General features: G+C 50.4%; 6 non-coding genes and 4 pseudogenes across 6 annotated transcripts; all 10 read left to right on the plus strand.

Moving 5' to 3' along the window:
• The first annotated feature begins 2,633 nt into the window (after positions 1-2,633).
• Positions 2,634-2,867, plus strand: LOC142282959 (U2 spliceosomal RNA; annotated as a pseudogene).
• A 1,387-nt stretch (positions 2,868-4,254) lies between these two features.
• LOC142282956 (U2 spliceosomal RNA) lies at positions 4,255-4,445 on the plus strand. Its single transcript, XR_012744733.1, has one exon. It is a non-coding gene; the product is annotated as a U2 spliceosomal RNA (small nuclear RNA).
• Positions 4,446-5,832: 1,387 nt separating this feature from the next.
• On the plus strand, positions 5,833-5,936 carry LOC142282960 (U2 spliceosomal RNA; annotated as a pseudogene).
• Positions 5,937-11,365: 5,429 nt separating this feature from the next.
• On the plus strand, positions 11,366-11,588 carry LOC142282958 (U2 spliceosomal RNA; annotated as a pseudogene).
• Positions 11,589-12,975: 1,387 nt separating this feature from the next.
• LOC142282962 (U2 spliceosomal RNA) lies at positions 12,976-13,166 on the plus strand. The gene has a single exon (XR_012744735.1). It is a non-coding gene; the product is annotated as a U2 spliceosomal RNA (small nuclear RNA).
• A 1,387-nt stretch (positions 13,167-14,553) lies between these two features.
• LOC142282963 (U2 spliceosomal RNA) lies at positions 14,554-14,744 on the plus strand. The gene has a single exon (XR_012744736.1). It is a non-coding gene; the product is annotated as a U2 spliceosomal RNA (small nuclear RNA).
• A 1,387-nt stretch (positions 14,745-16,131) lies between these two features.
• Positions 16,132-16,258, plus strand: LOC142282961 (U2 spliceosomal RNA; annotated as a pseudogene).
• Positions 16,259-16,942: 684 nt separating this feature from the next.
• Positions 16,943-17,138, plus strand: LOC142282957 (U2 spliceosomal RNA). The gene has a single exon (XR_012744734.1). It is a non-coding gene; the product is annotated as a U2 spliceosomal RNA (small nuclear RNA).
• Positions 17,139-18,525: 1,387 nt separating this feature from the next.
• LOC142282964 (U2 spliceosomal RNA) lies at positions 18,526-18,716 on the plus strand. The gene has a single exon (XR_012744737.1). It is a non-coding gene; the product is annotated as a U2 spliceosomal RNA (small nuclear RNA).
• Positions 18,717-20,103: 1,387 nt separating this feature from the next.
• Positions 20,104-20,294, plus strand: LOC142282965 (U2 spliceosomal RNA). Its single transcript, XR_012744738.1, has one exon. It is a non-coding gene; the product is annotated as a U2 spliceosomal RNA (small nuclear RNA).
• The last annotated feature ends 13 nt before the right edge of the window (positions 20,295-20,307 follow it).

Genomic DNA, 20,307 nt, shown 5'->3' on the forward strand with positions numbered 1-20,307 from the left:
AAGGCACTTCGAGGAGGAGTCCGAGCGAATTGTCTTCCGTTCCAAAGTGGAGAACCTGGAGAAGGGTGAGAAATGTAACTCGTTCTTTTTCAGGAAACTCCACGCCGGTCACACGCCCATGAATGAACTACGAGACGAGAGTGGAAACATGCGACGCGGGAAAGAGAACGTGATGAAGGTCGTCAGCGACTTCTACAGCGAACTCTACGCCCGCAAGACTACTGACCCCGAGGCCGCCGATAAGTTCCTGTCAGGTATCACTAACCATCTTGACCCTGCAGACGCGGCGGCCATGGATGTTCCTCTGACGGTGGACGAGCTGCTCTCGGCCGCCAAATCCTTTAGTTCTGGCAGGACACCGGGCAGTGACGGCCTCCCAGCAGAGCTCTATGTAGTGCTGGGAGACCTAATCTGTCCGGACCTGTTAGGGCTGTATGAGGAGATGGTGGTGGAGGGCAGAATGCCTCCATCTCTGAGGGAAGGAATGGTCACGATCCTGTACAAGCGTAAAGGAGAGAGGTGCGACCTGAAGAATTGGCGTCCCATCACCCTTCTGAACGTCGACTACAAGATCCTGGCCAAGACGATGGCAACGAGATTGAAGACTGTTATCGGACGGATCATCCACCCGGATCAGACCTGCGGCATCCCCGGACGTCGCATCGCAGACAGCCTGGCTCTCATGCGGGACACGGTCGAGTACATCAAAGCCCGCCGGGTGCACGCAGCCCTGATCTCGTTGGATCAGGAAAAGGCCTTCGACCGTGTTTCCCATGAGTTCCTGGGCAAAGCTCTGCACAGGTTAGGTTTGGGTAACATGTTTTGCTTGTATGTCCAACTAATGTATTTTGATATTCACAGCTCGGTGTTGGTGAACGGCTGGAAGACTGACCCCTTCCCGGTCCTCTCAGGGGTCAGACAAGGCTGTCCTCTGTCACCTCTTCTTTTTGTTTGTGTTATAGAACTCTTTGCAGAGGCTATCCGGCGGAATGGAGAGATCAGAGGGATCACCGCACCAGGACCAGAACGCTTCGAGGTCAAGTGCTCGCTCTACATGGACGACGTGACCGTCTTCTGCGCGGACCGGCGCTCAGTCGACACCCTCGTCCAGACCTGTGAGACCTTCGGACGGGCTTCGGGAGCCAAAGTCAACTGCGGGAAGTCGGAAGCCATGCTCTTCGGGGACTGGCAGCCGGCCTCTTCCGCCCCCTTCCCTTTCAGCATCCAGCCGGATTTCATCAAGGTTCTTGGAGTCTGGTTCGGGAAGGAAGGAGCAGCCCTCAAGTCCTGGGAGGAACGCTTGACCAAGATCACCCAACGGATCGGTCTGTGGAGCCTCAGACGCCTCACCTGTGAGGGCAAAGCACTGGTCCTGCGTAACGAGGTACTGCCCGTGCTGCAGTACACGGCCCAGGCCTGGCCCCCCCTTGCCACCGTGTGCAGGGCCATTACCAGGACGGTGTTTCGTTTTGTCTGGGGATCCAAGATGGACAGAGTAAAGCGGAGCATCATGTACAAGGATCCTCGCAAGGGTGGGAAGGGCGTACCCGATATCCCCACCCTCCTGCGATCCTCCTTCGTATGTGACTGCGTTCGCCGAACTCTGCGAGTCAAGAGAGGTTCCGCGGGTGGGTCCATGTCTCGCTTCTTCCTGCTCCCCCTTTGGAGACGGTTAGGCTGGGACAAGTGGGACAGCTCCTTCCCCTACAACTGGACGGCGCCATGGTTCTACGGAGACGTGGTTCGGTTTGTGAGGGAACACCAACTGGAGGGACTCAAGCCTGATTTGTGGAAGCCAAAGACTATCCACAAACTCATCAGAGCCAAGGACGAAATGGAGAACATTCCAGGACTTCATCACGACACACTGGAGACTGTTTGGACAAACGTGTCATCGGCTGGATTGACCAACGGGCACAAGGACTTGTCATGGATGGCGATACAGGGCGGACTGCCCGTCCGGTCATTCATGCACGCCCGGAACCTGTGCAAAACCCGGTACTGCCCAAGGTGCCCCTTCGTGGAGGAAACATCGCTGCACGCCTTTTGGGACTGCCGTTTCGCACAGCGCCTGTTGGTTGCCCTGGAGGATGACCTGAGGAACTCCGTCCCCAGAGGGAGCCTATCGTACCATTCCGTACTTTATGGACTCTTCCCTGGGACTCACACCGTTGGAGCCATCCAGGAGGCTTGGCGCCTTATGAACTGCTTTAAGGACGCTATTTGGGTCGCCAGGAACCGGCTCATCTTGAAGAGGGAGAGGATGTCTATCCAGGATTGCCGCAGGCTGATCCACAGCCTGCTCAGAGACTATTCCATCATGGACAGTCCGGACGACAGCGCCGAGGAGGAGGTTTAGACCTCTTCCATGCCCCCTCCCTCCTTTTCCCGTTATGTGCGTCTTTCAATAAAGCTTCGGGCCTGTGATTTCCCCACCCTATCCCCCTTTTCCCCTACCCCCATCCCCCAATCGCCGGTTCGTCGTTATTTATTGTCTAACTTTTTCTTTCAGCTTGAGTGTTATGGATAAGCATAGGAGTGTGATGTATAGTTTAGTGCGTCGTACTCTATGGCTATGTAAGAAGGATTGTATAGTTCTGTGTGTACGGGGCTGCGGCACTGTACACGGTTTGTTACCTTTTTGTGAGTAGTGCATGATAATAAAGATGCTGTTAAATCAAAAAAAAAAAAAAAAAAAAAAAAAAAAAAAAAAATCTGTTCTTATCAGTTTAATATCTGATACGTCCCCTATCTGGGGACCATATATTAAATGGATTTTTAGAACAGGGAGATGGAAAAAGAGCTTGCTCTGTCCACTCCACGCATTGACCTGGTATTGCAGTACCTCCAGGAACGGTGCACCCCTTCTTAACCCAGTTTCCAAAAGCAGAACTCAATTCACCTGATTCATATTAGCCCGATTTAATGAATTGGAAGAAAGCATACGTCTTCATATGCACCTCAATTTGGCCCATTCACTTTTCACACTTCCTCCTTTTGTTTTTTATCTTTCACACTTTTGACTTTCTTTATTCATCCAAATAGCAAACTCATCACCACTCAACCTGACCAACTCGGCTATGTCCCCGTGCTGCAGTTCTCTGTCTTATCTAGATCATTTGCAATTGAATGGAATAGATCCCTTTTGGACAAAGTGGATTCACCTGCTGCTGCAGTGACCACAGGTGTGATAACATCTAGAATTGGCATCTGGTGCGATCTCTCCGCTTCTACTCCAAAGAAAGTTACCTGTTTATTCCTATCATGCATTGGTTTTTGGGGTTTTCTTTGAGTAATGATGATCTCTTTAGTAGTCTGTTGGCGCCCTCTCCTGGAGGAATAGTTTGCTTGCTCTTGGACATTCTAAAAGAGAGGTCATGATAGACATTGAGCTTCTGAGCTCAATTGGGGACAGTCATGGGTGATGAATGTTTGCAACCTACTGCGAAGCCTCATACCGCAATATAAGGAACGTCAAATACTAAGAAAGGGCGGCCTATGAAAGAATTACTACTTTCAATAAGTACACTTAAACGGCTAATTGGGAATAGAAAAACTGTAAAAAGCCCTCTGAGAAAGCCCCCCTCTAACCTTTGATAGTAAGCTTTTCTGTAGTCTGCCTGTTGATGTATTTTCCGTTTGAACTGTGCACAACATGAAGAGACGGAACACTGGCGGCTTGTCACAATGCCCCCCGATGACATCACAATAGCGCTGCTGCCTAGAAAACAAGCTGCGCAGAAGAAGTTGTTCTTTGGGTGGGAGGGTGGGCTAGTGGAAGGAGGGGGCAATCTCTTTTTTTCCCGGGTGGTAGGGGGATGACAGGAGAAGGGAAGCGGGTGGTGAGAAAGGTACAGAGGGCAGGGTTTGGGGGCTGGGAAGGAAAGGGAAAAGATTAGGGTTTGGGGATGATGAAAGGGCTTTCTACGGGTAAGGATGGCAAAGGGTGGCAGTGACGGAAAGTCAGGCAACCTGTCCTGTCCGTCTTTTTGTATCGTGAATTGGAAAGACTGCAAGGGGGAGGGGAGTTGCTTGCGCCCTAAAGGAGGAGTTATTCAGATTCATTGCAGTGGGCGGCGGCTGCAAAACGCACCATTCTTCTTGTTTTGGCTCTGCAAAGCAGCCTTTTCAAGGGTTGGCTTGGGTGACAAAATGTCTTGTGTAGGCGTGGGTTTGTCTCCCTCTCGCTCTCTCTCCCTAAGATGTGTCCGGCATAGGCCAGGGTGCCACTCGAGGCCCAAACCAATTCTGGTTATCGCTTCTCGGCCTTTTGGCTAAGATCAAGTGTAGTATCTGTTCTTATCAGTTTAATATCTGATACGTCCCCTATCTGGGGACCATATATTAAATGGATTTTTAGAACAGGGAGATGGAAAAAGAGCTTGCTCTGTCCACTCCACGCATTGACCTGGTATTGCAGTACCTCCAGGAACGGTGCACCCCTTCTTAACCCAGTTTCCAAAAGCAGAACTCAATTCACCTGATTCATATTAGCCCGATTTAATGAATTGGAAGAAAGCATACGTCTTCATATGCACCTCAATTTGGCCCATTCACTTTTCACACTTCCTCCTTTTGTTTTTTATCTTTCACACTTTTGACTTTCTTTATTCATCCAAATAGCAAACTCATCACCACTCAACCTGACCAACTCGGCTATGTCCCCGTGCTGCAGTTCTCTGTCTTATCTAGATCATTTGCAATTGAATGGAATAGATCCCTTTTGGACAAAGTGGATTCACCTGCTGCTGCAGTGACCACAGGTGTGATAACATCTAGAATTGGCATCTGGTGCGATCTCTCCGCTTCCACTCCAAAGAAAGTTACCTGTTTATTCCTATCATGCATTGGTTTTTGGGGTTTTCTTTGAGTAATGATGATCTCTTTAGTAGTCTGTTGGCGCCCTCTCCTGGAGGAATAGTTTGCTTGCTCTTGGACATTCTAAAAGAGAGGTCATGATAGACATTGAGCTTCTGAGCTCAATTGGGGACAGTCATGGGTGATGAATGTTTGCAACCTACTGCGAAGCCTCATACCGCAATATAAGGAACGTCAAATACTAAGAAAGGGCGGCCTATGAAAGAATTACTACTTTCAATAAGTACACTTAAACGGCTAATTGGGAATAGAAAAACTGTAAAAAGCCCTCTGAGAAAGCCCCCCTCTAACCTTTGATAGTAAGCTTTTCTGTAGTCTGCCTGTTGATGTATTTTCCGTTTGAACTGTGCACAACATGAAGAGACGGAACACTGGCGGCTTGTCACAATGCCCCCCGATGACATCACAATAGCGCTGCTGCCTAGAAAACAAGCTGCGCAGAAGAAGTTGTTCTTTGGGTGGGAGGGTGGGCTAGTGGAAGGAGGGGGCAATCTCTTTTTTTCCCGGGTGGTAGGGGGATGACAGGAGAAGGGAAGCGGGTGGTGAGAAAGGTACAGAGGGCAGGGTTTGGGGGCTGGGAAGGAAAGGGAAAAGATTAGGGTTTGGGGATGATGAAAGGGCTTTCTACGGGTAAGGATGGCAAAGGGTGGCAGTGACGGAAAGTCAGGCAACCTGTCCTGTCCGTCTTTTTGTATCGTGAATTGGAAAGACTGCAAGGGGGAGGGGAGTTGCTTGCGCCCTAAAGGAGGAGTTATTCAGATTCATTGCAGTGGGCGGCGGCTGCAAAACGCACCATTCTTCTTGTTTTGGCTCTGCAAAGCAGCCTTTTCAAGGGTTGGCTTGGGTGACAAAATGTCTTGTGTAGGCGTGGGTTTGTCTCCCTCTCGCTCTCTCTCCCTAAGATGTGTCCGGCATAGGCCAGGGTGCCACTCGAGGCCCAAACCAATTCTGGTTATCGCTTCTCGGCCTTTTGGCTAAGATCAAGTGTAGTATCTGTTCTTATCAGAACAAACTGAGCTAGCTACACTTGACGAGATACGATCAGGGAGACAAGCTCCGAAGCCCAGCCGAGACCGAAAGAGGGAGATCGGACGGAAGAAGAGCTTGGCAGAAAGAAGCAAGAAGACGAAGGCTCGGAGAAGACTTGGGGAGACCAGAGGAACTTTGAGGAGGAACACAGCGGGAGAAGACACCCGGAGAAGAATCCAAGATCCAGCTCCGGGAACTCAAGCAGGAACCAGCCATGGCAAGCAAGCCAGAGAAGGCAGCCAAGAAGGCTCAGGACCCAGGGACCTCCAGGAAGGCTCATCCAGAGGCTTCTTCGGCCCAAGAGGCCCCTACCTCCGACGCCAGCCAGCCGGAGGGAGCCCGGACGCCGCCTGAAAAGGCTCCAACCCTGGAGCCTTGGATGCGGCAGACGGTCGCCCTGAAGCTGAAGGCGGTGGATGGTAGGTTGCCGGACATGTCCAGCGACGTGTTCTGCAAGAAGATGATTCTGGATCAGGGCTTCTCCAGGGCGGAAACCCTGAGTGTCCAGACCTTCATGACTGGCATTTTTCTGGTAACCTTTGCCACGGTGAATGCCTGCAGGAGATACTGGGAGGCGATGAACGCAGCGATGCCGGACTCCCCTTTTCATTCTTTTTTAGGATCCTGTCCTATACAGAGGGATGAGAAGAGGATCACGGTCTCCATGCGGAACCCGCACACCCCAGGAAGAGACATCTCCACGTTCCTGGGACGTCTCTGCACAGTGGTGAGGGAGCCATCCCACATCCTTAACGGCAACGGATTCTGGACGGGTAAGTGGTCAGTAACCGTTCGACTCTACAGGGAACCAGCATCCGAGGATGGTCTCCAGCACCTGCCCCCGACATTCTCTCTGGGAAACTCCTTTGGTCTCATCTACTACCCGGACATGCCACACAACTGCAGGAAATGTGGCGGGAAAGGGCATTCGATGAAGACCTGCAAGGAGGACGCCTGCAGGGTTTGCCGGGTGACAGGACACAGCTCCAAGGACTGCCCAAAGAAGAAGACTTGCAACCTATGTGGACAGGCGGACCACCTTTACAAGGACTGCCCACAGCGGGAGAAATCCTGGGCAAGGGTTGCCGCGGCGACCCAGTATCGGGTAGTCACAGCTTCGTCGACCAAGGCAGCTACGACCAAGGCCACAGAGGCCAAGGACAAGGCGGCCAAGAACCCAGCGACCGTGGCTCCAGCCGATGCCCCAGCAGCCACGGAGTCCAGGGAAAAGAAGGGTAAGAAAACTGTTGCCCCCTCCCTGGTCCCCCCCCCTGTCACCCCTGTCCAAACCCCTCCCCCCCCGGCCAACCCTACTGAGGATTCCACCACCTCCACCTCATTTCCCTACTCCTCAGTTGGTCTCCTCACCCCCCCCCCAAAGCCCACTCTCCCTCCCCAGACCATGAGAGCAGAGGGCCTCAGCACTCTTGCACTTTTCACCGAGGAGGATTTTCCAGCTCTTGTCTCCTCAGGTACAGGCCAAAGGAAAAGGAAGGTGGAAGATAGTCCTGTCGCAGAACCTTCCAAGCTGTTCATTGTGGACCCCAATCCACCCCAGGAAGAGGAGGATGGCCTCCTCCCAGAACCGGACGTGTTGGAGCAGATGGTGGAGTCCCTTGTGGCCGAAGAAGAAATGGAGGAGTCGGAAGCCACTGAGGCACCATCCCTGCTTGATCAGCTAGCAGAAGAGGGTCTGCTGGAGATACCCTTACCAGCAGGTGCCAAAGAGGAAGAACCGCCCGACCGGAGTGGTAACTAAGGCACACCGCCTGCTCTAACTTTCTCTTTCCTCCAATGACTGCTAACATTAACATCTTTTCCATTAATGTTAGGAGCATCAGAGACAAGTTCCGACGACAGACAATTTTTGCGTTCCTTAACACTCAGTCTAGTGATGTATTTTTCCTGCAGGAATGCTCCCTTCCCTCCTCTAGGTCCTTCAACCATCTGGCCAGGGAGTGGACCCATGGCCCATCCTACTGGTCTGGCGGGGGCGACTGTAGGTCCGCGGGGGTCGCCGTGCTGATCAGGGGAAGCGCCTTCACATTGGACTCTGTTCAGGAAATCGTCTGCGGCAGGTTACTGCTCGTGGATGGCACCTGGGCGGGAGAACCTGTCAGGTTCATCAATGTGTATGCTTCTCCTGTGAAGAGCGATCGACTGGAGCTCCTCCAAGCCCTGCGCCCTCAGCTCGCTACCGCCAGGACGGTAGTGATGGCCGGGGATTTCAACTGCCCGATTGAGGAGGATGGACGCAGTTCTGGAACGGCTGCCAAGTTGGACGTCACATCCAAACTGCTCATTGAGATGGTGACCGAAGCCTCTCTTGTGGACGTGGTTGGCTCCATCGGACACGGATCCGTGAACTATTCATGGTGCCGATCCGATGGCTCGCTGCGTTCCAGGATTGACTTTGTGTTTACCTCTCGGGCGGTTGGGCGGAGTGGGCACTCGATGGTCCCCTGCTTCTTCTCTGACCACAGAGCCATTCACTTTCAAGGTGTGCTGGGCCATGGCTTCCCCATTGGCCCGGGCTCCTGGAAGCTGAACTGCTCTCTGCTGGAAAAGGGTGAGATTCTGGAGGAGCTTAGAGCTGCCTACTCCACGTGGCGGGCCTACAAGGCGGGCTTCCAGTCTGTTTCTGACTGGTGGGAATACGTTAAACTCGAGTTCCGTTTCTTCTTTCAGGCAAAGAGTCAACAACAGGCGTGTCTGAAGAGGAGGGACTTCAGGAGACTCCAGCGTGAGCTGCGTTCCCTGCAGGACCTTCTTCGATGCGGCTGGGACGTGAGAGAGGAGCTGGAGGAGACTAAGAGGAGCCTGAAAAGGCACTTCGAGGAGGAGTCCGAGCGAATTGTCTTCCGTTCCAAAGTGGAGAACCTGGAGAAGGGTGAGAAATGTAACTCGTTCTTTTTCAGGAAACTCCACGCCGGTCACACGCCCATGAATGAACTACGAGACGAGAGTGGAAACATGCGACGCGGGAAAGAGAACGTGATGAAGGTCGTCAGCGACTTCTACAGCGAACTCTACGCCCGCAAGACTACTGACCCCGAGGCCGCCGATAAGTTCCTGTCAGGTATCACTAACCATCTTGACCCTGCAGACGCGGCGGCCATGGATGTTCCTCTGACGGTGGACGAGCTGCTCTCGGCCGCCAAATCCTTTAGTTCTGGCAGGACACCGGGCAGTGACGGCCTCCCAGCAGAGCTCTATGTAGTGCTGGGAGACCTAATCTGTCCGGACCTGTTAGGGCTGTATGAGGAGATGGTGGTGGAGGGCAGAATGCCTCCATCTCTGAGGGAAGGAATGGTCACGATCCTGTACAAGCGTAAAGGAGAGAGGTGCGACCTGAAGAATTGGCGTCCCATCACCCTTCTGAACGTCGACTACAAGATCCTGGCCAAGACGATGGCAACGAGATTGAAGACTGTTATCGGACGGATCATCCACCCGGATCAGACCTGCGGCATCCCCGGACGTCGCATCGCAGACAGCCTGGCTCTCATGCGGGACACGGTCGAGTACATCAAAGCCCGCCGGGTGCACGCAGCCCTGATCTCGTTGGATCAGGAAAAGGCCTTCGACCGTGTTTCCCATGAGTTCCTGGGCAAAGCTCTGCACAGGTTAGGTTTGGGTAACATGTTTTGCTTGTATGTCCAACTAATGTATTTTGATATTCACAGCTCGGTGTTGGTGAACGGCTGGAAGACTGACCCCTTCCCGGTCCTCTCAGGGGTCAGACAAGGCTGTCCTCTGTCACCTCTTCTTTTTGTTTGTGTTATAGAACTCTTTGCAGAGGCTATCCGGCGGAATGGAGAGATCAGAGGGATCACCGCACCAGGACCAGAACGCTTCGAGGTCAAGTGCTCGCTCTACATGGACGACGTGACCGTCTTCTGCGCGGACCGGCGCTCAGTCGACACCCTCGTCCAGACCTGTGAGACCTTCGGACGGGCTTCGGGAGCCAAAGTCAACTGCGGGAAGTCGGAAGCCATGCTCTTCGGGGACTGGCAGCCGGCCTCTTCCGCCCCCTTCCCTTTCAGCATCCAGCCGGATTTCATCAAGGTTCTTGGAGTCTGGTTCGGGAAGGAAGGAGCAGCCCTCAAGTCCTGGGAGGAACGCTTGACCAAGATCACCCAACGGATCGGTCTGTGGAGCCTCAGACGCCTCACCTGTGAGGGCAAAGCACTGGTCCTGCGTAACGAGGTACTGCCCGTGCTGCAGTACACGGCCCAGGCCTGGCCCCCCCTTGCCACCGTGTGCAGGGCCATTACCAGGACGGTGTTTCGTTTTGTCTGGGGATCCAAGATGGACAGAGTAAAGCGGAGCATCATGTACAAGGATCCTCGCAAGGGTGGGAAGGGCGTACCCGATATCCCCACCCTCCTGCGATCCTCCTTCGTATGTGACTGCGTTCGCCGAACTCTGCGAGTCAAGAGAGGTTCCGCGGGTGGGTCCATGTCTCGCTTCTTCCTGCTCCCCCTTTGGAGACGGTTAGGCTGGGACAAGTGGGACAGCTCCTTCCCCTACAACTGGACGGCGCCATGGTTCTACGGAGACGTGGTTCGGTTTGTGAGGGAACACCAACTGGAGGGACTCAAGCCTGATTTGTGGAAGCCAAAGACTATCCACAAACTCATCAGAGCCAAGGACGAAATGGAGAACATTCCAGGACTTCATCACGACACACTGGAGACTGTTTGGACAAACGTGTCATCGGCTGGATTGACCAACGGGCACAAGGACTTGTCATGGATGGCGATACAGGGCGGACTGCCCGTCCGGTCATTCATGCACGCCCGGAACCTGTGCAAAACCCGGTACTGCCCAAGGTGCCCCTTCGTGGAGGAAACATCGCTGCACGCCTTTTGGGACTGCCGTTTCGCACAGCGCCTGTTGGTTGCCCTGGAGGATGACCTGAGGAACTCCGTCCCCAGAGGGAGCCTATCGTACCATTCCGTACTTTATGGACTCTTCCCTGGGACTCACACCGTTGGAGCCATCCAGGAGGCTTGGCGCCTTATGAACTGCTTTAAGGACGCTATTTGGGTCGCCAGGAACCGGCTCATCTTGAAGAGGGAGAGGATGTCTATCCAGGATTGCCGCAGGCTGATCCACAGCCTGCTCAGAGACTATTCCATCATGGACAGTCCGGACGACAGCGCCGAGGAGGAGGTTTAGACCTCTTCCATGCCCCCTCCCTCCTTTTCCCGTTATGTGCGTCTTTCAATAAAGCTTCGGGCCTGTGATTTCCCCACCCTATCCCCCTTTTCCCCTACCCCCATCCCCCAATCGCCGGTTCGTCGTTATTTATTGTCTAACTTTTTCTTTCAGCTTGAGTGTTATGGATAAGCATAGGAGTGTGATGTATAGTTTAGTGCGTCGTACTCTATGGCTATGTAAGAAGGATTGTATAGTTCTGTGTGTACGGGGCTGCGGCACTGTACACGGTTTGTTACCTTTTTGTGAGTAGTGCATGATAATAAAGATGCTGTTAAATCAAAAAAAAAAAAAAAAAAAAAAAATCTGTTCTTATCAGTTTAATATCTGATACGTCCCCTATCTGGGGACCATATATTAAATGGATTTTTAGAACAGGGAGATGGAAAAAGAGCTTGCTCTGTCCACTCCACGCATTGACCTGGTATTGCAGTACCTCCAGGAACGGTGCACCCCTTCTTAACCCAGTTTCCAAAAGCAGAACTCAATTCACCTGATTCATATTAGCCCGATTTAATGAATTGGAAGAAAGCATACGTCTTCATATGCACCTCAATTTGGCCCATTCACTTTTCACACTTCCTCCTTTTGTTTTTTATCTTTCACACTTTTGACTTTCTTTATTCATCCAAATAGCAAACTCATCACCACTCAACCTGACCAACTCGGCTATGTCCCCGTGCTGCAGTTCTCTGTCTTATCTAGATCATTTGCAATTGAATGGAATAGATCCCTTTTGGACAAAGTGGATTCACCTGCTGCTGCAGTGACCACAGGTGTGATAACATCTAGAATTGGCATCTGGTGCGATCTCTCCGCTTCCACTCCAAAGAAAGTTACCTGTTTATTCCTATCATGCATTGGTTTTTGGGGTTTTCTTTGAGTAATGATGATCTCTTTAGTAGTCTGTTGGCGCCCTCTCCTGGAGGAATAGTTTGCTTGCTCTTGGACATTCTAAAAGAGAGGTCATGATAGACATTGAGCTTCTGAGCTCAATTGGGGACAGTCATGGGTGATGAATGTTTGCAACCTACTGCGAAGCCTCATACCGCAATATAAGGAACGTCAAATACTAAGAAAGGGCGGCCTATGAAAGAATTACTACTTTCAATAAGTACACTTAAACGGCTAATTGGGAATAGAAAAACTGTAAAAAGCCCTCTGAGAAAGCCCCCCTCTAACCTTTGATAGTAAGCTTTTCTGTAGTCTGCCTGTTGATGTATTTTCCGTTTGAACTGTGCACAACATGAAGAGACGGAACACTGGCGGCTTGTCACAATGCCCCCCGATGACATCACAATAGCGCTGCTGCCTAGAAAACAAGCTGCGCAGAAGAAGTTGTTCTTTGGGTGGGAGGGTGGGCTAGTGGAAGGAGGGGGCAATCTCTTTTTTTCCCGGGTGGTAGGGGGATGACAGGAGAAGGGAAGCGGGTGGTGAGAAAGGTACAGAGGGCAGGGTTTGGGGGCTGGGAAGGAAAGGGAAAAGATTAGGGTTTGGGGATGATGAAAGGGCTTTCTACGGGTAAGGATGGCAAAGGGTGGCAGTGACGGAAAGTCAGGCAACCTGTCCTGTCCGTCTTTTTGTATCGTGAATTGGAAAGACTGCAAGGGGGAGGGGAGTTGCTTGCGCCCTAAAGGAGGAGTTATTCAGATTCATTGCAGTGGGCGGCGGCTGCAAAACGCACCATTCTTCTTGTTTTGGCTCTGCAAAGCAGCCTTTTCAAGGGTTGGCTTGGGTGACAAAATGTCTTGTGTAGGCGTGGGTTTGTCTCCCTCTCGCTCTCTCTCCCTAAGATGTGTCCGGCATAGGCCAGGGTGCCACTCGAGGCCCAAACCAATTCTGGTTATCGCTTCTCGGCCTTTTGGCTAAGATCAAGTGTAGTATCTGTTCTTATCAGTTTAATATCTGATACGTCCCCTATCTGGGGACCATATATTAAATGGATTTTTAGAACAGGGAGATGGAAAAAGAGCTTGCTCTGTCCACTCCACGCATTGACCTGGTATTGCAGTACCTCCAGGAACGGTGCACCCCTTCTTAACCCAGTTTCCAAAAGCAGAACTCAATTCACCTGATTCATATTAGCCCGATTTAATGAATTGGAAGAAAGCATACGTCTTCATATGCACCTCAATTTGGCCCATTCACTTTTCACACTTCCTCCTTTTGTTTTTTATCTTTCACACTTTTGACTTTCTTTATTCATCCAAATAGCAAACTCATCACCACTCAACCTGACCAACTCGGCTATGTCCCCGTGCTGCAGTTCTCTGTCTTATCTAGATCATTTGCAATTGAATGGAATAGATCCCTTTTGGACAAAGTGGATTCACCTGCTGCTGCAGTGACCACAGGTGTGATAACATCTAGAATTGGCATCTGGTGCGATCTCTCCGCTTCCACTCCAAAGAAAGTTACCTGTTTATTCCTATCATGCATTGGTTTTTGGGGTTTTCTTTGAGTAATGATGATCTCTTTAGTAGTCTGTTGGCGCCCTCTCCTGGAGGAATAGTTTGCTTGCTCTTGGACATTCTAAAAGAGAGGTCATGATAGACATTGAGCTTCTGAGCTCAATTGGGGACAGTCATGGGTGATGAATGTTTGCAACCTACTGCGAAGCCTCATACCGCAATATAAGGAACGTCAAATACTAAGAAAGGGCGGCCTATGAAAGAATTACTACTTTCAATAAGTACACTTAAACGGCTAATTGGGAATAGAAAAACTGTAAAAAGCCCTCTGAGAAAGCCCCCCTCTAACCTTTGATAGTAAGCTTTTCTGTAGTCTGCCTGTTGATGTATTTTCCGTTTGAACTGTGCACAACATGAAGAGACGGAACACTGGCGGCTTGTCACAATGCCCCCCGATGACATCACAATAGCGCTGCTGCCTAGAAAACAAGCTGCGCAGAAGAAGTTGTTCTTTGGGTGGGAGGGTGGGCTAGTGGAAGGAGGGGGCAATCTCTTTTTTTCCCGGGTGGTAGGGGGATGACAGGAGAAGGGAAGCGGGTGGTGAGAAAGGTACAGAGGGCAGGGTTTGGGGGCTGGGAAGGAAAGGGAAAAGATTAGGGTTTGGGGATGATGAAAGGGCTTTCTACGGGTAAGGATGGCAAAGGGTGGCAGTGACGGAAAGTCAGGCAACCTGTCCTGTCCGTCTTTTTGTATCGTGAATTGGAAAGACTGCAAGGGGGAGGGGAGTTGCTTGCGCCCTAAAGGAGGAGTTATTCAGATTCATTGCAGTGGGCGGCGGCTGCAAAACGCACCATTCTTCTTGTTTTGGCTCTGCAAAGCAGCCTTTTCAAGGGTTGGCTTGGGTGACAAAATGTCTTGTGTAGGCGTGGGTTTGTCTCCCTCTCGCTCTCTCTCCCTAAGATGTGTCCGGCATAGGCCAGGGTGCCACTCGAGGCCCAAACCAATTCTGGTTATCGCTTCTCGGCCTTTTGGCTAAGATCAAGTGTAGTATCTGTTCTTATCAGTTTAATATCTGATACGTCCCCTATCTGGGGACCATATATTAAATGGATTTTTAGAACAGGGAGATGGAAAAAGAGCTTGCTCTGTCCACTCCACGCATTGACCTGGTATTGCAGTACCTCCAGGAACGGTGCACCCCTTCTTAACCCAGTTTCCAAAAGCAGAACTCAATTCACCTGATTCATATTAGCCCGATTTAATGAATTGGAAGAAAGCATACGTCTTCATATGCACCTCAATTTGGCCCATTCACTTTTCACACTTCCTCCTTTTGTTTTTTATCTTTCACACTTTTGACTTTCTTTATTCATCCAAATAGCAAACTCATCACCACTCAACCTGACCAACTCGGCTATGTCCCCGTGCTGCAGTTCTCTGTCTTATCTAGATCATTTGCAATTGAATGGAATAGATCCCTTTTGGACAAAGTGGATTCACCTGCTGCTGCAGTGACCACAGGTGTGATAACATCTAGAATTGGCATCTGGTGCGATCTCTCCGCTTCCACTCCAAAGAAAGTTACCTGTTTATTCCTATCATGCATTGGTTTTTGGGGTTTTCTTTGAGTAATGATGATCTCTTTAGTAGTCTGTTGGCGCCCTCTCCTGGAGGAATAGTTTGCTTGCTCTTGGACATTCTAAAAGAGAGGTCATGATAGACATTGAGCTTCTGAGCTCAATTGGGGACAGTCATGGGTGATGAATGTTTGCAACCTACTGCGAAGCCTCATACCGCAATATAAGGAACGTCAAATACTAAGAAAGGGCGGCCTATGAAAGAATTACTACTTTCAATAAGTACACTTAAACGGCTAATTGGGAATAGAAAAACTGTAAAAAGCCCTCTGAGAAAGCCCCCCTCTAACCTTTGATAGTAAGCTTTTCTGTAGTCTGCCTGTTGATGTATTTTCCGTTTGAACTGTGCACAACATGAAGAGACGGAACACTGGCGGCTTGTCACAATGCCCCCCGATGACATCACAATAGCGCTGCTGCCTAGAAAACAAGCTGCGCAGAAGAAGTTGTTCTTTGGGTGGGAGGGTGGGCTAGTGGAAGGAGGGGGCAATCTCTTTTTTTCCCGGGTGGTAGGGGGATGACAGGAGAAGGGAAGCGGGTGGTGAGAAAGGTACAGAGGGCAGGGTTTGGGGGCTGGGAAGGAAAGGGAAAAGATTAGGGTTTGGGGATGATGAAAGGGCTTTCTACGGGTAAGGATGGCAAAGGGTGGCAGTGACGGAAAGTCAGGCAACCTGTCCTGTCCGTCTTTTTGTATCGTGAATTGGAAAGACTGCAAGGGGGAGGGGAGTTGCTTGCGCCCTAAAGGAGGAGTTATTCAGATTCATTGCAGTGGGCGGCGGCTGCAAAACGCACCATTCTTCTTGTTTTGGCTCTGCAAAGCAGCCTTTTCAAGGGTTGGCTTGGGTGACAAAATGTCTTGTGTAGGCGTGGGTTTGTCTCCCTCTCGCTCTCTCTCCCTAAGATGTGTCCGGCATAGGCCAGGGTGCCACTCGAGGCCCAAACCAATTCTGGTTATCGCTTCTCGGCCTTTTGGCTAAGATCAAGTGTAGTATCTGTGAGGCTCGGCAGATGCAATGCACACTGGAAGGTTGCGCTTGCTAGTACTCTTAATGTATAGTATATTCATCTAGAGGAAAACATGGCCCTACCAGGATCGAGGCTATTAGACTGAGTAAGTGTGGGGGCTATGGTGCAATGTGCCCCAGGACTGACGACCCTGGAGTGAGTCTGAGCTTGCTGGCTTGGGACCCCGGCGAGCCTTGGGCTCTGTAGCACACCGTACCTTGCCCTTTCATACTTTCTGAGCATATTGCTCTATCCCGGCCTTCTGGCTAGGAAGGAAAATTTTTATAATCATGGTCGGAGGTCCGTTCAGCTTTGGGCTGAGAAACCAACACCCGGTTGGAGGTCCGGGTCAGCTTCGGCTGAGAAACCAACACCCGGTTGGAGGTCTGGGTCAGCTTCGGCTGAGAAACCAACACCCGGTTGGAGGTCCGGGTCAGCTTCGGCTGAGAAACCAACACCCGGTTGGAGGTCCGGTTAGCCTTGGGCTGAGAAACCAACACCGGTTGACGGTCCGGGCAGTTTCGGCTGCGAAACCAACAACTAGTAGCTCTCTACTCCACTTGGGTAAGATGCCTGGGTGGACGCTGGGAGCAACGACAAGGCTCAACCAGGCTTCGGCTTGGGGGAGCACCGAAGATCCCTGACCCTTGCTGTGGCCTTCTGGCTCGGAGGGACGGGGTTGATTTTTGGGGACCCTCTCCTCACGGAGGGGTCCACACGAATCCTAGCCTTTGCACTGTTTTTGGTGTGACTTCGGTCATGCATTTTTTGCGGTGCTTTGGAAAGCTTCATTAAATCAAAATCTGTTCTTATCAGTTTAATATCTGATACGTCCCCTATCTGGGGACCATATATTAAATGGATTTTTAGAACAGGGAGATGGAAAAAGAGCTTGCTCTGTCCACTCCACGCATTGACCTGGTATTGCAGTACCTCCAGGAACGGTGCACCCCTTCTTAACCCAGTTTCCAAAAGCAGAACTCAATTCACCTGATTCATATTAGCCCGATTTAATGAATTGGAAGAAAGCATACGTCTTCATATGCACCTCAATTTGGCCCATTCACTTTTCACACTTCCTCCTTTTGTTTTTTATCTTTCACACTTTTGACTTTCTTTATTCATCCAAATAGCAAACTCATCACCACTCAACCTGACCAACTCGGCTATGTCCCCGTGCTGCAGTTCTCTGTCTTATCTAGATCATTTGCAATTGAATGGAATAGATCCCTTTTGGACAAAGTGGATTCACCTGCTGCTGCAGTGACCACAGGTGTGATAACATCTAGAATTGGCATCTGGTGCGATCTCTCCGCTTCCACTCCAAAGAAAGTTACCTGTTTATTCCTATCATGCATTGGTTTTTGGGGTTTTCTTTGAGTAATGATGATCTCTTTAGTAGTCTGTTGGCGCCCTCTCCTGGAGGAATAGTTTGCTTGCTCTTGGACATTCTAAAAGAGAGGTCATGATAGACATTGAGCTTCTGAGCTCAATTGGGGACAGTCATGGGTGATGAATGTTTGCAACCTACTGCGAAGCCTCATACCGCAATATAAGGAACGTCAAATACTAAGAAAGGGCGGCCTATGAAAGAATTACTACTTTCAATAAGTACACTTAAACGGCTAATTGGGAATAGAAAAACTGTAAAAAGCCCTCTGAGAAAGCCCCCCTCTAACCTTTGATAGTAAGCTTTTCTGTAGTCTGCCTGTTGATGTATTTTCCGTTTGAACTGTGCACAACATGAAGAGACGGAACACTGGCGGCTTGTCACAATGCCCCCCGATGACATCACAATAGCGCTGCTGCCTAGAAAACAAGCTGCGCAGAAGAAGTTGTTCTTTGGGTGGGAGGGTGGGCTAGTGGAAGGAGGGGGCAATCTCTTTTTTTCCCGGGTGGTAGGGGGATGACAGGAGAAGGGAAGCGGGTGGTGAGAAAGGTACAGAGGGCAGGGTTTGGGGGCTGGGAAGGAAAGGGAAAAGATTAGGGTTTGGGGATGATGAAAGGGCTTTCTACGGGTAAGGATGGCAAAGGGTGGCAGTGACGGAAAGTCAGGCAACCTGTCCTGTCCGTCTTTTTGTATCGTGAATTGGAAAGACTGCAAGGGGGAGGGGAGTTGCTTGCGCCCTAAAGGAGGAGTTATTCAGATTCATTGCAGTGGGCGGCGGCTGCAAAACGCACCATTCTTCTTGTTTTGGCTCTGCAAAGCAGCCTTTTCAAGGGTTGGCTTGGGTGACAAAATGTCTTGTGTAGGCGTGGGTTTGTCTCCCTCTCGCTCTCTCTCCCTAAGATGTGTCCGGCATAGGCCAGGGTGCCACTCGAGGCCCAAACCAATTCTGGTTATCGCTTCTCGGCCTTTTGGCTAAGATCAAGTGTAGTATCTGTTCTTATCAGTTTAATATCTGATACGTCCCCTATCTGGGGACCATATATTAAATGGATTTTTAGAACAGGGAGATGGAAAAAGAGCTTGCTCTGTCCACTCCACGCATTGACCTGGTATTGCAGTACCTCCAGGAACGGTGCACCCCTTCTTAACCCAGTTTCCAAAAGCAGAACTCAATTCACCTGATTCATATTAGCCCGATTTAATGAATTGGAAGAAAGCATACGTCTTCATATGCACCTCAATTTGGCCCATTCACTTTTCACACTTCCTCCTTTTGTTTTTTATCTTTCACACTTTTGACTTTCTTTATTCATCCAAATAGCAAACTCATCACCACTCAACCTGACCAACTCGCCTATGTCCCCGTGCTGCAGTTCTCTGTCTTATCTAGATCATTTGCAATTGAATGGAATAGATCCCTTTTGGACAAAGTGGATTCACCTGCTGCTGCAGTGACCACAGGTGTGATAACATCTAGAATTGGCATCTGGTGCGATCTCTCCGCTTCCACTCCAAAGAAAGTTACCTGTTTATTCCTATCATGCATTGGTTTTTGGGGTTTTCTTTGAGTAATGATGATCTCTTTAGTAGTCTGTTGGCGCCCTCTCCTGGAGGAATAGTTTGCTTGCTCTTGGACATTCTAAAAGAGAGGTCATGATAGACATTGAGCTTCTGAGCTCAATTGGGGACAGTCATGGGTGATGAATGTTTGCAACCTACTGCGAAGCCTCATACCGCAATATAAGGAACGTCAAATACTAAGAAAGGGCGGCCTATGAAAGAATTACTACTTTCAATAAGTACACTTAAACGGCTAATTGGGAATAGAAAAACTGTAAAAAGCCCTCTGAGAAAGCCCCCCTCTAACCTTTGATAGTAAGCTTTTCTGTAGTCTGCCTGTTGATGTATTTTCCGTTTGAACTGTGCACAACATGAAGAGACGGAACACTGGCGGCTTGTCACAATGCCCCCCGATGACATCACAATAGCGCTGCTGCCTAGAAAACAAGCTGCGCAGAAGAAGTTGTTCTTTGGGTGGGAGGGTGGGCTAGTGGAAGGAGGGGGCAATCTCTTTTTTTCCCGGGTGGTAGGGGGATGACAGGAGAAGGGAAGCGGGTGGTGAGAAAGGTACAGAGGGCAGGGTTTGGGGGCTGGGAAGGAAAGGGAAAAGATTAGGGTTTGGGGATGATGAAAGGGCTTTCTACGGGTAAGGATGGCAAAGGGTGGCAGTGACGGAAAGTCAGGCAACCTGTCCTGTCCGTCTTTTTGTATCGTGAATTGGAAAGACTGCAAGGGGGAGGGGAGTTGCTTGCGCCCTAAAGGAGGAGTTATTCAGATTCATTGCAGTGGGCGGCGGCTGCAAAACGCACCATTCTTCTTGTTTTGGCTCTGCAAAGCAGCCTTTTCAAGGGTTGGCTTGGGTGACAAAATGTCTTGTGTAGGCGTGGGTTTGTCTCCCTCTCGCTCTCTCTCCCTAAGATGTGTCCGGCATAGGCCAGGGTGCCACTCGAGGCCCAAACCAATTCTGGTTATCGCTTCTCGGCCTTTTGGCTAAGATCAAGTGTAGTATCTGTTCTTATCAGTTTAATATCTGATACGTCCCCTATCTGGGGACCATATATTAAATGGATTTTTAGAACAGGGAGATGGAAAAAGAGCTTGCTCTGTCCACTCCACGCATTGACCTGGTATTGCAGTACCTCCAGGAACGGTGCACCCCTTCTTAACCCAGTTT

The sequence above is a fragment of the Anomaloglossus baeobatrachus genome, unplaced genomic scaffold (assembly GCF_048569485.1).
Source record: "Anomaloglossus baeobatrachus isolate aAnoBae1 unplaced genomic scaffold, aAnoBae1.hap1 Scaffold_5235, whole genome shotgun sequence".
NCBI classification, from domain to species: Eukaryota; Metazoa; Chordata; class Amphibia; order Anura; family Aromobatidae; genus Anomaloglossus; species Anomaloglossus baeobatrachus.